The 19,911-nt window shown below is 45.5% G+C and overlaps 1 pseudogene; it reads left to right on the forward strand.

Moving 5' to 3' along the window:
• LOC135567211 (5-hydroxytryptamine receptor 4-like) overlaps positions 1 to 255 on the forward strand; it is a 2,749-nt pseudogene extending 2,494 nt beyond the window's left edge.
• The last annotated feature ends 19,656 nt before the right edge of the window (positions 256 to 19,911 follow it).

Below are 19,911 nucleotides of genomic sequence, written 5' to 3' on the forward strand. Positions count from 1 at the left end.
ACAGTATCAACATAGCCTTCACTCTGTGGGGAGACAGGATCAGCCCCATAGTCCTGGAAGCCTCTATGTGGCTGGGTTAACTCATCTCTGAATCCTTTATTTATGCCTTCTTCAATAAAAAACTTTCGCTATGCGTTTGTGGCCATCTTGGGTTGTGAGATACTAGGCAGGCAGATCAGGGGGTGTTTGGTGTCTACTCAGGAGAACTGTAGGCAGGTACATACTGAAGTTACCTTGGAAACCATCTCAAAATGACTGCCGGAGTGCAGGTAGATTCCTTTTATTAAACAGAAAATGTATTGGTCACATACACATATTTAGCAGATGTTATTGCGGGTGTAGCAAAATGCTTGTGTTCCTAGCAACAGTGCAGTAGTGTCTGACATCTCACAACAATACACAAATCTAAAAGTAAAATAATAGAATATATAAATATTAGGACAAGCAATGTTGGAGTGATTTTGTCAATCTCTCAAGATACTTTGTAAAATAGTGCTGATCTCCCAATATTGATGTTGATATCTCACCAAGTGTCCAGCAGCAAGTGATCAAGAAATTGAATTAATTCCTGCAACATCTGGATTGTTAGGTATTTTGCATAGACCAGAGTTCTCAACCTCAAAATCCCAGGAAGTCCTGACAAAAATGGTGGCCTATAAACAGCCCCCTATACCCCATACTATACACCTCCTATAAACAGCCCCCTATACCCCATACTATACACCTCCTATAAACAGCCCCCTATACCCCATACTATATACATCCTATAAACAGCCCCCTATACCCCATACTATACACCTCCTATAAACAACCCCCTATACCCCATACTATACACCTCCTATAAACAGCCCCCTATACCCCACACTATATACCTCCTATTAACAGCCCCCTATACCCCATACTATACACCTCCTATAAACAGCCCCTATACCCCACACTATACACCTCCTATAAACAGCCCCCTATACCCCATACTATACACCTCCTATACACAGCCCCCTATACCCCACACTTTACACCTCCTATACACAGCCCCCAATACCCCACACTATACACCTCCTATAAACAGCCCCCTATACCCCACACTATACACCTCCTATACACAGCCCCCTATACCCCCACACTATACACCTCCTATAAACAGCCCCCTATACCCCATACTATACACCTCCTATAAACAGCCCCTATACCCCATACTATACACCTCCTATAAACAGCCCCTATACCCCATACTATACACCTCCTATACACAGCCCCCTATACCCCATACTATACACCTCCTATAAACAGCCCCCTATACCCCATACTATACACCTCCTATACACAGCCCCCTATACCCTCATACTATACACCTCCTATAAACAGCCCCCTATACCCCACACTATACACCTCCTATACACAGCCCCTATACCCCATACTATACACCTCCTATAAACAGCCCCCTATACCCCATACTATACACCTCCTATAAACAGCCTCCTATACCCCATACTATACACCTCCTATAAACAGCCCCCCTACACCCCATACTATACACCTCCTATAAACAGCCCCCTATACCCCATACTATACACCTCCTATACACAGCCCCTATACCCCACACTATACACCTCCTATACACAGCCCCCTATACCCCATACTATACACCTCCTATAAACAGCCCCCTATACCCCATACTATACACCTCCTATAAACAGCCTCCTATACCCCATACTATACACCTCCTATAAACAGCCCCTACACCCCATACTATACACTCCTATAAACAGCCCCCTATACCCCATACTATACACCTCCTATAAACAGCCCCCCTATACCCCATACTATACACCTCCTATAAACAGCCACCTAGACCCCATACTATACACCTCCTATAAACAGCCCCCTATACCACATACTATACACCTCCTATAAACAGCCCCCTAGACCCCATACTATACACCTCCTATAAACAGCCCCTATACCCATACTATATACCTCCTATAAACAGCCCAAGACTATTCACCTCCTATCAATAGCCCCCTATACCCCATACTATACACCTCCTACACCTCCTATAAACAGCCCCTATACCCCATACTATACACCTCCTATAAACAGCCCCCTATACCCCATACTATACACCTCCTATAAACAGCCCCTATACCTCTATACTATACACCTCCTAGAAACAGCCCCTGTACCCCATACTATATACCTCCTATAAACATCCCCCCTATACCCCATACTATACACCTCCTATAAACAGCCCCTATACCCCTGACTATACACTTCCTATAAACAGCCCCCTATACCCCTGACTATACACTTCCTATAAACAGCCCCCTATACCCCATACTATACACCTCCAAAACAGCCCCTATACCCCTGACTATACACTTCCTATAAACAGCCCCCTATACCCCAGACTATAAACCTCCTATAAACAGCCCCTATACCCCTGACTATACACCTCCTATAAACAGCCCCCTATACCCCATACTATACACCTCCTGTAAACAGCCCCCTTACCCCAGACTATACACCTCCTATAAACAGCCCCTATACCCCTGACTATACACCTCCTATAAACAGCCCAAGACTATTCACCTCCTATCAATAGCCCCCTATACCCCATACTATACACCTCCTATAAACAGCCCCCTATACCCCATACTATACACCTCCAAAACAGCCCCTATACCCCATACTATACACCTCCTATAAACAGCCCCTTACCCCAGACTATAAACCTCCTATAAACAACCCCTATACCCCATACTATACACCTCTCCTATAAAAACAGCCCCTATACCCCATACTATACATCTCCAATAAACAGCGCCCTATACCCCATAATATACACCTCCTATAAACAGCCCCCTACACCCCATACTATACACCTCCTATACACAGCCCCCTATACCCCATACTATACACCTCCAAAACAGCCCTCTATACCCCACACTATACACCTCCTATAAACAGCCCCCTATACCCCATACTATACACCTCCAATAAACAGCCCCCTACACCCCATACTATACACCTCCTATACACAGCCCCTATACCCCATACTATACACCTCCAAAACAGCTCCTCTATACCCCACACTATACACCTCCTATAAACAGCCCCTACACCCCATACTATACACCTCCTATACACAGCCCCTATACCCCATACTATACACCTCCTATAAACAGCCCCCTATACCCCATACTCTACACCTCCTATACACAGCCCCCTATACCCCATACTATACACCTCCAAAACAGCCTCTCTACACCCCACACTATACACCTCCAATAAACAACCCCTATACCCCATACTATACACCTCCTATACACAGCCCCCTATACCCCATACTATACACCTCCTATAAACAGCCCCCTAAACCCCAGACTATACACCTCCTATAAACAGCCCCCTATACCCCATACTATACACCTCCTATAAACAGCCCCTATACCCCAGACTATACACCTCCTATAAACAACCCCCTATACCCCATACTATACACCTCCTATAAAACAGCCCCCTATACCCCATACTATACACCTCCAATAAACAGCGCCCTATACCCCATACTATACACCTCCTATAAACAGCCCCTACACCCCATACTATACACCTCCTATACACAGCCCCCTATACCCCATACTATACACCTCCTATAAACAGCCCCTTACCCCAGACTATATACCTCCTATAAACAGCCCAATACTATTCACCTCCTATCAATAGCCCCCCTATACCCCATACTATACACCTCTCCTATAAAAACAGCCCCTATACCCCATACTATACACCTCCAATAAACAGCGCCCTATACCCCATACTATACACCTCCTATAAACAGCTCCCTACACCCCATACTATACACCTCCTATACACAGCCCCTATACCCCATACTATACACCTCCAAAACAGCCCTCTATACCCCACACTATACACCTCCTATAAACAGCCCCCTATACCCCATACTATACACCTCCAATAAACAGTGCCCTACACCCCATACTATACACCTCCTATAAACACCCCCCTATACCCCAGACTATACACCTACTATAAACATCCCCCTATACCCCATACTATACACCTCTTATAAACAGCCCCCTATACCCCATACTATACACCTCCTATAAACAGCCCCTATGCCCCATACTATATACCTCCTATAAACAGCCCCCTATACCCCATACAATATACCTCCTATAAACAGCCCAAGACTATTCACCTCCTATCAATAGCCCCTATACCCAATACTATACACCTCCTATAAACAGCCCCCTAAACCCCTGACTATACACTTCCTATAAACAGCCCCTATACCCCATACTATACACCTCCAAAACAGCCCCTATACGCCATACTATACACCTCCTATAAACAGCCCCCTTACCCCAGACTATACACCTCCTATAAACAACCCCTATACCCCATACTATACACCTCTCCTATAAAAACAGCCCCTATACCCCATACTATACACCTCCTATAAACAGCCCCCTTACCCCAGACTATATACCTCCTATAAACAGCCCAAGACTATTCACCTCCTACCAATAGCCCCCTATACCCCATACTATATACCTCCTATAAAAACAGCTATAAATACTATACACCTCCTATAAACAGCCCCCTATACCCTCCTATACTATACACCTCCTATAAACAGCCCCTATACCCCATACTATACACCTCCTATAAACAGCCCCCTATACCCCACACTATATACCTCCTATAAACAGCCCCCTATACCCCATACTATACACCTCCTATAAACAGCCCCTATACCCCACACTATACACCTCCTATAAACAGCCCCCTATACCCCATACTATACACCTCCTATAAAGCACCCTATACCCCACACTATACACCTCCTATACACAGCCCCTATACCCCACACTATACACCTCCTATAAACAGCCCCTATACCCCACACTATACACCTCCTATACACAGCCCCCTATACCCCACACTATACACCTCCTATAAACAGCCCCCTATACCCCATTCTATACACCTCCTATACACAGCCCCTCCCCATACTATACACCTCCTATAAACAGCCCCCTATACCCCACACTATACACCTCCTATACACAGCCCCCTATACCCCATACTATACACCTCCTATAAACAGCCCCCTATACCCCATACTATACACCTCCTATAAACAGCCCCTATACCCCATACTATACACCTCCTATAAACAGCCCCTATACCCCATACTATACACCTCCTATAAACAGCCCCCTACACCCCATAATATACACCTCCTATAAACAGCCCCCTAAACCCCATACTATACACCTCCTATAAACAGCCCCCTATACCTCACCTATACTATACACCCCTATAAACAGCCCCTATACCCCATAATATACACCTCCTATAAACAGCCCCTATACCCCATACTATACACCTCCTATAAACAGCCCCCTATACCCCATACTATACACCTCCTATAAAGAGCCCCTATACCCCATACTATACACCTCCTATAAACAGCCCCCTATACCCCATACTATACACTCCTATAAACAGCCCCATACTATACACCTCCTATAAACAGCCCCCATACTATACACCTCCTATAAACATATACTATACACACCTCCTATAAACAGCCCCTAGACCCCATACTATACACCTCCTATAAACAGCCCCCTATACCCCATACTATACACCTCCTATAAACAGCCCCTATAACCCATACTATACACCTCCTATAACAGCCCCCTATACCCCATACTATACACCTCCAAAACATCCCTCTATACCCCACACTATACACCTCCTATAAACAGCCCCTATACCCCATACTATACACCTCCTATAAACAGCCCCTATACCCCTGACTATACACCTCCTATAAACAGCCCCTATACCCCATAATATACACCTCCTATAAACAGCCTCCTATACCCCCCATACTATACACCTCCTATAAACAGCCCCTATACCCCATACTACACCTCCTATACACAGCCCCCTATACCCCATACTATACACCTCCTATAAACAGCCCCCTTACCCCAGACTATATACCTCCTATAAACAGCCCAAGACTATTCACCTCCTACCAATAGCCCCCTATACCCCATACTATACACCTCCCTATAAAAACAGCCCCTATACCCCATACTATACACCTCCAATAAACAGCGCCCTATACCCCATACTATACACCTCCTATAAACAGCCCCCTACACCCCATACTATACACCTCCTATACACAGCCCCCCTATACCCCATACTATACACCTCCAAAACAGCCCCTATACCCCACACTATACACCTCCTATAAACAGCCCCTATACCCCATACTATACACCTCCAATAAACAGCCCCCTACACCCCATACTATACAGCTCCTATACACAGCCCCCTATACCCCATACTATACACCTCCAAAACATCCCTCTATACCCCACACTATACACCTCCTATAAACAGCCCCCTATACCCCATACTATACACCTCCTATAAACAGCCCCCTATACCCCATACTATACACCTCCTATAAACAGCCCCTTACCCCAGACTATACACCTACTATAAACAGCCCCCTTACCCCATACTATACACTCCTATAAAAACAGCCCCTATACCCCAGACTATACACCTACTATAAACAGCGCCCCTATACCCCATACTATACACCTCCTATAAACAGCCCCCTACACCCCATACTATACACCTCCTATACACAGCCCCCTATACCCCATACTATACACCTTCCAAAAACAGCCCTCTATACCCCACACTATACACCTCCTATAAACAGCCCCACCCTTGACTATACACCCCTATAAACAGCCCCCTACTATACTATACACCTCCTATAAACAGCCCCTATACCCCATACTATACACCTCCAATAAATAGCGCCCTATACCCCATACTATACACCTCCTATAAACACCCCTATACCCCAGACTATACACCTACTATAAACAGCCCCCTATACCCAATACTATACACCTCCAATAAACAGCGCCCTATACCCCATACTATACACCTCCTATAAACAGCCCCCTATACCCCAGACTATACACCTACTATAAACAGCCCCTATACCCCATACTATACACCTCTCCTATAAAAACAGCCCCTATACCCCAGACTATACACCTACTATAAACAGCGCCCTATACCCCATACTATACACCTCCTATAAACAGCCCCCACCCCATACTATACACCTCCTATACACAGCCCCTATACCCCATACTATACACCTCCAAAACAGCCCTCTATACCCCCACACTATACACCTCCTATAAACAGCCCCCTATACCCCATACTATACACCTCCAATAAACAGCCCCTACAACCCATACTATACAGCTCCTATACACAGCCCCTATACCCCATACTATACACCTCCAAAACATCCTCTATACCCCCACACTATACACCTCCTATAAACAGCCCCCTATACCCCATACTATACACCTCCTATAAACAGCCCCCATACCCCTGACTATACACCTCCTATAAACAGCCCCTATACCCCATAATATACACCTCCTATAAACAGCCTCCTATACCCCATACTATACACCTCCTATAAACAGCCCCCTATACCCCATACTATACACCTCCTATACACAGCCCCCTATACCCCATACTATACACCTCCTATAAACAGCTCCCTTACCCCATAGACTATATACCTCCTATAAACAGCCCAAGACTATTCACCTCCTACCAATAGCCCCCTATACCCCATACTATACACCTCTCCTATAAAAAAACAGCCCCTATACCCTATACTATACACCTCCAATAAACAGCCCCCCATACCCCATACTATACACCTCCTATAAACAGCCCCCTACACCCCATACTATACACCTCCTATACACAGCCCCCTTGCCCCCATACTATACACCTCCAAAACAGCCCTCTATACTATACACCTCCTATAAACAGCCCCTATACCCCATACTATACACCTCCAATAAACAGCCCCTACACCCCATACTATACACCTCCTATACACAGCTATACCCCATACTATACACCTCCAAAACAGCCCTCTATACCCCACACTATACACCTCCTATAAACAGCCCCCTATACCCCATACTATACACCTCCTATAAACAGCCCCTATACCCCATACTATACACCTCCTATAAACAGCCCCCTTACCCCAGACTATACACCTACTATAAACAGCCCCCTATACCCCATACTATACACCTCTCCTATAAAAACAGCCCCCTATACCCCAGACTATACACCTACTATAAACAGCGCCCCTGACTATACACCTCCTATAAACAGCCCCCTACACCCCATACTATACACCTCCTATACACAGCCCCCTATACCCCATACTATACACCTCCAAAACAGCCCTCTATACCCCACACTATACACCTCCTATAAACAGCCCCCTATACCCCATACTATACACCTCCAATAAACAGCCCCTACACCCCCATACTATACACCTCCTATAAACAGCCCCCCACCCCATACTATACACCTCCTATACACAGCCCCCTATACCCCATACTATACACCTCCAAAACAGCCCTCTATACCCCACACTATACACCTCCTATAAACAGCCCCCTATACCCCATACTATACACCTCCTATAAACAGCCCCCTATACCCCTGACTATACACCTCCTATAAACAGCCCCCTATACCCCATAATATACACCTCCTATAAACAGCCTCCTATACCCCATACTATACACCTCCTATAAACAGCCCCCTATACCCCATACTATACACCTCCTATACACAGCCCCCTATACCCATACTATACACTCCTATAAACAGCCCCTTACCCCAGACTATATACCTCCTATAAACAGCCCAAGACTATTCACCTCCTACCAATAGCCCCCTATACCCCATACTATACACCTCTCCTATAAAAACAGCCCCCTATACCCCATACTATACACCTCCAAAAACAGCCCCCTATACCCCATACTATACACCTCCAAAACATCCTCTATACCCTAACTATACACCTCCTATAAACAGCCCCCTATACCCCAGACTATACACCTCCTATAAACAGCCCCCTATACCCCATACTATACACCTCCTATAAACAGCACCCTTACCCCAGACTATACACCTCCTATAAACAACCCCTATACCCCATACTATACACCTCTCCTATAAAAACAGCCCCCTATACCCCATAAACACCTCCAATAAACAGCGCCCTATACCCCATACTATACACCTCCTATAAACAGCCCCCTACACCCCATACTATACACCTCCTATACACAGCCCCTATACCCCATACTATACACCTCCAAAACAGCCCTCTATACCCCACACTATACACCTCCTATAAACAGCCCCCTATACCCCATACTATACACCTCCAATAAACAGCCCCCAACACACCCCATACTATACACCTCCTATACACAGCCCCCTATACCCCCATACTATACACCTCCAAAACAGCCCCTATACCCCACACTATACACCTCCTATAAACAGCCCCCTATACCCCATACTATACACCTCCTATAAACAGCCCCTATACCCCAGACTATACACCTCCTATAAACAGCCCTCTACCTATACACCTCCAAAACAGCATACCCCACACTATACACCTCCTATAAACAGCCCCCTATACCCCAGACTATACACCTCCTATAAACAGCCCCCTATACCCCAGACTATACACCTCCTATAAACAGCCCCCTATACCCCATACTATACACCTCCTATAAACAGCCCCCTATACCCCAGACTATACACCTCCTATAAACAGCCCCCTATACCCCAGACCACCTCCTATAAACAGCCCCCCTATATACACCCTCCTATAAACAGCCCCCTATACCCCAGACTATACACCTACTATAAACAGCCCCCTATACCCAATACTATACACCTCCAATAAACAGCGCCCTATACCCCATACTATACACCTCCTATAAACAGCCCCCTATACCCCATACTATACACCTCCTATAAACAGCCCCTATACCCCAGACTATACACCTACTATAAACAGCCCCTATACCCCATACTATACACCTCTCCTATAAAAACAGCCCACCATACCCCCATACTATACACCTCCAAAACAGCCCCCTATACCCCATACTATACACCTCCTATAAACAGCCCCCCTACCCCAGACTATACACCTCCTACAAACAACCCCCTATACCCCATACTATACACCTCCTATAAAAACAGCCCCCATACCCCATACTATACACCTCCAATAAACAGCGCCCTATACCCCATACTATACACCTCCTATAAACAGCCCCCTACACCCCATACTATACACCTCCTATACACAGCCCCCTATACCCCATACTATACACCTCCTATACACAGCCCCCTATACCCCATACTATACACCTCCAAAACAGCCCTCTATACCCCACACTATACACCTCCTATAAACAGCCCCCTATACCCCATACTATACACCTCCTATAAACAGCCCCCTATACCCCAGACTATACACCTCCTATAAACAGCCCCCTATACCCTATACTATACACCTCCAAACAGCCCTATACCCCAGACTATACACCTCCTATAAACAGCCCCTATACCCCATACTATACACCTCCTATAAACAGCCCCCTATACCCCAGACTATACACCTCCTATAAACAGCCCCCTATACCCCATACTATACACCTCCTATAAACAGCCCCCTATACCCCAGATAATACACCTACTATAAACAGCCCCTATACCCCAGACTATACACCTCCTATAAACAGCCCCCTATACCCCATACTATACACCTCCTATAAACAGCCCCCTATACCCCATACTATACACCTCCAATAAATAGCGCCTATACCCCATACTATACACCTCCTATAAACACCCCCTATACCCCAGACTATACACCTACTATAAACAGCCCCCTATACCCAATACTATACACCTCCAATAAACAGCCCCTATACCCCATACTATACACCTCCTATAAACACCCCTATACCCCATACTATACACCTCCTATAAACAGCCCCCTATACCCCAGACTATACACCTACTATAAACAGCCCCCTATACCCCAGACTATACACCTCCTATAAACAGCCCCCTATACCCCATACTATACACCTCCTATAAACAGCCCCCTATACCCCAGACTATACACCTACTATAAACAGCCCCCTATACCCAATACTATACACCTCCAATAAACAGCGCCCTATACCCCATACTATACACCTCCTATAAACAGCCCCCTATACCCCATACTATACACCTCCTATAAACAGCCCCTATACCCCAGACTATACACCTACTATAAACAGCCCCTATACCCCATACTATACACCTCTCCTATAAAAACAGCCCACCATACCCCATACTATACACCTCCAAAACAGCCCCCTATACCCCATACTATACACCTCCTATAAACAGCCCCTTACCCCAGACTATACACCTCCTATAAACAACCCCTATACCCCATACTATACACCTCTCCTATAAAAACAGCCCCTATACCCCATACTATACACCTCCAATAAACAGCGCCCTATACCCCATACTATACACCTCCTATAAACAGCCCCCTACACCCCATACTATACACTCCTATACACAGCCCCCTATACCCCATACTATACACCTCCTATACACAGCCCCTATACCCCATACTATACACCTCCAAAACAGCCCTCTATACCCCACACTATACACCTCCTATAAACAGCCCCCTATACCCCATACTATACACCTCCTATAAACAGCCCCCTATACCCCAGACTATACACCTCCTATAAACAGCCCCCTATACCCTATACTATACACCTCCAAAACAGCCCTCTATACCCCACACTATACACCTCCTATAAACAGCCCCCTATACCCCATACTATACACCTCCTATAAACAGCCCCCTATACCCCAGACTATACACCTCCTATAAACAGCCCCCTATACCCCATACTATACACCTCCTATAAACAGCCCCCTATACCCCAGATAATACACCTACTATAAACAGCCCCCTATACCCCAGACTATACACCTCCTATAAACACCCCCCTATACCCCATACTATACACCTCCTATAAACAGCCCCCTATACCCCATACTATACACCTCCAATAAATAGCGCCCTATACCCCATACTATACACCTCCTATAAACACCCCCTATACCCCAGACTATACACCTAGTATAAACAGCCCCCTATACCCAATACTATACACCTCCAATAAACAGCGCCCTATACCCCATACTATACACCTCCTATAAACAGCCCCCTATACCCCATACTATACACCTCCTATAAACAGCCCCTATACCCCAGACTATACACCTACTATAAACAGCCCCCTATACCCCATACTATACACCTCCCTATAAAAACAGCCCCCTATACCCCATACTATACACCTCCAAAACAGCCCCTATACCCCATACTATACACCCCTCTATAAACAGCCCCCTTACCCCAGACTATACACCTCCTATAAACAACCCCTATACCCCATACTATACACCTCTCCTATAAAAACAGCCCCCTATACCCCATACTATACACCTCCAATAAACAACGCCCTATACCCCATACTATACACCTCCTATAAACAGCCCCCTACACCCCATACTATACACCTCCTATACACAGCCCCTATACCCCATACTATACACCTCCAAAACAGCCCTCTATACCCCACACTATACACCTCCTATAAACAGCCCCTATACCCCATACTATACACCTCCAATAAACAGCCCCCAACACCCCATACTATACACCTCCTATACACAGCCCCTATACCCCATACTATACACCTCCAAAACAGCCCTATACCCCACACTATACACCTCCTATAAACAGCCCCCTATACCCCATACTATACACCTCCTATAAACAGCCCCCTATACCCCAGACTATACACCTCCTATAAACAGCCCCCTATACCCCATACTATACACCTCCAAAACAGCCCTCTATACCCCACACTATACACCTCCTATAAACAGCCCCTATACCCCATACTATACACCTCCTATAAACAGCCCCCTATACCCCATACTATACACCTCCTATAAACAGCCCCCCTATACCCCATACTATACACCTCCTATAAACAGCCCCCTATACCCCAGACTATACACCTACTATAAACAGCCCCCTATACCCCATACTATACACCTCCTATAAACAGCCCCCTACACCCCATACTATACACCTCCTATACACAGCCCCCTATACCCCATACTATACACCTCCTATACACAGCCCCCTATACCCCATACTATACACCTCCAAAACAGCCCTCTATACCCCACACTATACACCTCCTATAAACAGCCCCCTATACCCCATACTATACACCTCCTATAAACAGCCCCCTATACCCCAGACTATACACCTCCTATAAACAGCCCCCTATACCCTATACTATACACCTCCAAAACAGCCCTCTATACCCCACACTATACACCTCCTATAAACAGCCCCCTATACCCCATACTATACACCTCCTATAAACAGCCCCCTATACCCCAGACTATACACCTCCTATAAACAGCCCCCTATACCCCATACTATACACCTCCTATAAACAGCCCCCTATACCCCAGATAATACACCTACTATAAACAGCCCCCTATACCCCAGACTATACACCTCCTATAAACAGCCCCCTATACCCCATACTATACACCTCCTATAAACAGCCCCTATACCCCATACTATACACCTCCAATAAATAGCGCCCTATACCCCATACTATACACCTCCTATAAACACCCCCTATACCCCAGACTATACACCTACTATAAACAGCCCCTATACCCAATACTATACACCTCCAATAACAGCGCCCTATACCCCATACTATACACCTCCTATAAACAGCCCCTATACCCCATACTATATACCTCCTATAAACAGCCCCCTATACCCCAGACTATACACCTACTATAAACAGCCCCTATACCCCATACTATACACCTCTCCTATAAAAACAGCCCCCTATACCCCATACTATACACCTCCAAAAACAGCCCCTATACCCCATACTATACACCCCCTCTATAAACAGCCCCTTACCCCAGACTATACACCTCCTATAAACAACCCCTATACCCCATACTATACACCTCTCCTATAAAAACAGCCCCCTATACCCCATACTATACACCTCCCATAAACAACGCCCTATACCCCATACTATACACCTCCTATAAACAGCCCCCTACACCCCATACTATACACCTCCTATACACAGCCCCCTATACCCCATACTATACACCTCCAAAACAGCCCTCTATACCCCACACTATACACCTCCTATAAACAGCCCCCTATACCCCATACTATACACCTCCAATAAACAGCCCCCAACACCCCATACTATACACCTCCTATACACAGCCCCCTATACCCCATACTATACACCTCCAAAACAGCCCTCTATACCCTACACTATACACCTCCTATAAACAGCCCCCTATACCCCATACTATACACCTCCTATAAACAGCCCCCTATACCCCAGACTATACACCTCCTATAAACAGCCCCTATACCCCATACTATACACCTCCAAAACAGCCCTCTATACCCCACACTATACACCTCCTATAAACAGCCCCTATACCCCATACTATACACCTCCTATAAACAGCCCCCTATACCCCATACTATACACCTCCTATAAACAGCCCCTATACCCCATACTATACACCTCCTATAAACAGCCCCCTATACCCCAGACTATACACCTACTATAAACAGCCCCCTATACCCCAGACTATACACCTCCTATAAACAGCCCCTATACCCCATACTATACACCTCCTATAAACAGCCCCTATACCCCAGACTATACACCTACTATAAACAGCCCCCTATACCCCAGACTATACACCTCCTATAAACAGCCCCCTATACCCCATACTATACACCTCCTATAAACAGCCCCTATACCCCATACTATACACCTCCAATAAATAGTGCCCTATACCCCATACTATACACCTCCTATAAACACCCCCTATACCCCAGACTATACACCTCCTATAAACAGCCCCCTATACCCCATACTATACACCTCCAAAACAGCCCTCTATACCCCACACTATACACCTCCTATAAACAGCCGCCTATACCCCATACTATACACCTCCTATAAACAGCCCCCTATACCCCAGACTATACACCTCCTATAAACAGCCCCCTATACCCCATACTATACACCTCCTATAAACAGCCCCCCTATACCCCAGACTATACACCTACTATAAACATCCCCCTATACCCCAGACTATACACCTCCTATAAACAGCCCCTATACCCCATACTATACACCTCCTATAAACAGCCCCTATACCCCATACTATACACCTCCAATAAATAGCGCCCTATACCCCATACTATACACCTCCTATAAACACCCCTATACCCCCAGAACTATACACCTACTATAAACAGCCCCCTATACCCAATACTATACACCTCCAATAAACAGCGCCCTATACCCCATACTATACACCTCCTATAAACAGCCCCCTATACCCCATACTATACACCTCCTATAAACAGCACCCTATACCCCATACTATACACCTCCTATAAACAGCCCCTATTACCCCATACTATACACCTCCAATAAACAGCTCCCTATACCCCATACTATACACCTCCAATAAACAGCGCCCTATACCCCACACTATACACCTCCTATAAACACCCCCCTATACCCCATACTATACACCTCCTATAAACAGCCCCCTATACCCCATACTATACACCTCCTATAAACAGCCCCTATTACCCCATACTATACACCTCCAATAAACAGCTCCCTATACCCCATACTATACACCTCCAATAAACAGCGCCCTATACCCCATACTATACACCTCCTATAAACAGCCCCTATACCCCATACTATACACCTCCTATAAACAGCCCCTATACCCCATACTATATACCTCCTATAAACAGCCCCCTATACCCCATACTATACACCTCCTATAAACAGCCCCCTATACCCCATACTATACATCTCCTATAAACAGCCCCCTATGCCCCATACTATACACCTCCTATAAACAGCCCCCTATACCCCATACTATACACCTCCTATAAACAGCCCCCTATACCCCATACTATACACCTCCTATAAACAGCTCCCTACACCCCATACTATACACCTCCTATACACAGCCCCTATACCCTATACTATATACCTCCTATAAACAGCCCAAGACTATTCACCTCTTATCAATAGCCCCTATACCCCATACTATACACCTCCAATAAACAGCGCCCTATACCCCATACTATACACCTCCTATAAACAGCGCCCCTATACCCCAAACTATACACCTCCAATAAACAGCCCTACACCTAAAACTATACACCTCCAAAACAGCCCTATACCCCATACTATACACCTCCTATAAACAGCCCCCTATACCCTATACTATACACCTCCTATAAACACCCCTATACCCCATACTATACACCTCCAATAAACAGCGCCCTATACCCCATACTATACACCTCCAATAAACAGCGCCTATACCTTATACTATACACCTCAATAAACAGCGCTATACCCCTACTATACACCTCCTATAAACAGCCCCCTATACCTCTATACTATACACCTCCTATAAACATCCCCTATACCCCATACTATACACCTCCTATAAACAGCCCCCTATACCCCATACTATACACCTCCTATAAACAGCCCCCTATACCCCATACTTTACACCTCCTATAAACAGCCCCCTATACCCATACTATACACCTCCTATAAACACCCCTATACCCCATACTATACACCTCCAATAAACAGCGCCTATACCCATACTATACACCTCCAATAAACAGCGCCTATACCCCATACTATACACCTCCAATAAACAGCGCCCTATACCCCATACTATACACCTCCTATAAAACAGCCCCCTATACCCCATACTATACACCTCCTATAAACATCCCCTATACCCCATACTATACACCTCCTATAAACAGCCCCCTATACCCCATACTATACACCTCCTATAAACAGCCCCTATACCCCATACTATACACCTCCTATAAACAGCCCCCTATACCCCATACTATACACCTCCTATAAACACCCCCTATACCCCATACTATACACCCCAATAAACAGCGCCTATACCCCATACTATACACCTCCAATAAACAGCGCCTATACCCCATACTATACAACTCCAATAAACTGCGCCCTATACCCCATACTATACACCTCCTATAAACAGCCCCCTATACCCATACTATACACCTCCTATAACTAGCCCCCTATACCCCATACTATATACCTCCTATAAACAGCCCCCTATACCCCATACTATACACCTCCTATAAACAGCCCCTATACCCCATACTATACACCTCCTATAAACAGCCCCTATGCCCTATACTATACACCTCCTATAAAACAGCCCCCTATACCCCATACTATACACCTCCTATAAACAGCCCCCCCCATACTATACACCTCCTATAAACAGCCCCTATACCCCATACTATATACCTCCTATAAACAGCCCCCTATACCCCATACTATACACCTCCTATAAACAGCCCCCTATACCCCATACTATACACCTCCTATAAACAGCCCCTATGCCCCATACTATACACCTCCTATAAACAGCCCCTATACCCCCTATACACCTCCTATAAACAGCCCCTATACCCCAAACTATACACCTCCTATAAACAGCCCCCTACACCCCATACTATACACCTCCTATACACAGCCCCTATACCCCATACTATATACCTCCTATAAACAGCCCCCTAACCCCCTACTATACACCTCCTATAAACAGCCCCATACCCAATACTATACACCTCCAATAAACAGCGCCCTATACCCCATACTATACACCTCCTATAAACAGCCCCCTATACCCCATACTATACACCTCCTATAAACAGCCCCTATACCCTACTATCACCTCTATAAACAGCCCCTATTACTACTATACACCTCAATAAACAGCCCTATACCCCATACTATACACCTCCAATAAACAGCGCCCTATACCCCACACTATACACTTCTATAAACACCCCCTATACCCCATACTAACACCTCCTATAAACAGCCCTATACCCCATACTATACACCTCCTATAAACAGCCCCCTATTACCCCATACTATACACCTCCAATAAACAGCTCCCTATACCCCATACTATACACCTCCAATAAACAGCGCCTATACCCCATACTATACACCTCCTATAAACAGCCCCTATACCCCATACTATACACCTCCTATAAACAGCCCCTATACCCCATACTATATACCTCCTATAAACAGCCCCTATACCCCTATACACTTTATCCTATAAACACCCCTATACCTATACTATACACCTCCCCCTATACCCATACTATACACCTCCTATAAACAGCCCCCTATACCCCATACTATACACCTCCTATAAACAGCCCCCTATACCCATACTATACACCTCCTATAAACAGCGCCCTACACCCATACTATACCTCATACACAGCTCCCCCTATACCCCATACTATATACTCCTAAAACAGCTCTAAGACTATTCACCTCCTATCAATGCCCCTATACCCCATACTATACACTCTCCTATAAACAGCGCCCTATACCCATACTATACACCTCCTATAAACAGCCCCTATACCCCAAACTATACACCTCCACAAACAGCACCTCCCAAAACTATACACCTCCAAAACAGCCCTCTATACCCCATACTATATACCTCCTATAAACAGCCCCTATACCCCATACTATACCTCCTATAAACACCCCCTATACCATACTATACACCTCCACAAACAGCGCCCCTATACCCTATACTATACACCTCCAATAAACAGCTATACCCCCATACTATACACTCCAATAAACAGCCCTATACCCCATACTATACACCTCCTATAAACAGCCCCTATACCCCATACTATACACCTCCTATAAACATCCCCCTATACCCTTATACTATACACCTCCTATAAACAGCCCCTATACCCCATACTATACACCTCCCTATAAACAGCCCTATACCTCCCATACTTACACCTCCTATAAACAGCTCCCCTATACCCATACTATACACCTCCTATAAACACCCCCTATACCCCATACTATACACCCTCAATAAACAGCGCCTATACCCTATACTATACACCTCCAATAAACAGCGCCTATACCCCATACTATACACCTCCAATAAACAGCGCCTATACCCCATACTATACACCTCCTATAAACAGCCCCTATACCCCCTATACACCTTCCTATAAACATCCCCCTATACCCCATACTATACACTCCTATAAACAGCCCAAATACCCCATACTATACACCTCCTATAAACAGCCCCTATACCCCATACTATACACCTCCTATAAACAGCCCCCTATACCCCATACTATACACCTCCTATAAACACCCCCTAGCCCCCTATACACCTCCAATAAACAGCGCCTATACCCCATACCTCCAATAAACAGCGCCCTATACCCCATACTATACACCTCAATAAACAGCGCCCTATACCCCATACTATACACCTCAATAAACAGCTCCCTATACCCCATACTATACACCTCCTATAACCAGCCCCTATACCCCATACTATACACCTCCTATAAACAGCCCCCTATACCCCATACTATACACCTCCTATAAACAGCCCCTATACCCCATACTATACACCTCCTATAAACAGCCCCTATGCCCCATACTATACACCTCCTATAAACAGCCCCTATACCCTATACTATACACCTCCTATAAACAGCCCCCTATACCCCATACTATACACCTCCTATAAACAGCCCCCTATACCCCATACTATATACCTCCTATAAACAGCCCCTATACCCCATACTATACACCTCCTATAAACAGCTCC

Source organism: Oncorhynchus nerka, unplaced genomic scaffold (genome assembly GCF_034236695.1).
Source record: "Oncorhynchus nerka isolate Pitt River unplaced genomic scaffold, Oner_Uvic_2.0 unplaced_scaffold_2366, whole genome shotgun sequence".
NCBI lineage: Eukaryota > Metazoa > Chordata > Actinopteri > Salmoniformes > Salmonidae > Oncorhynchus > Oncorhynchus nerka.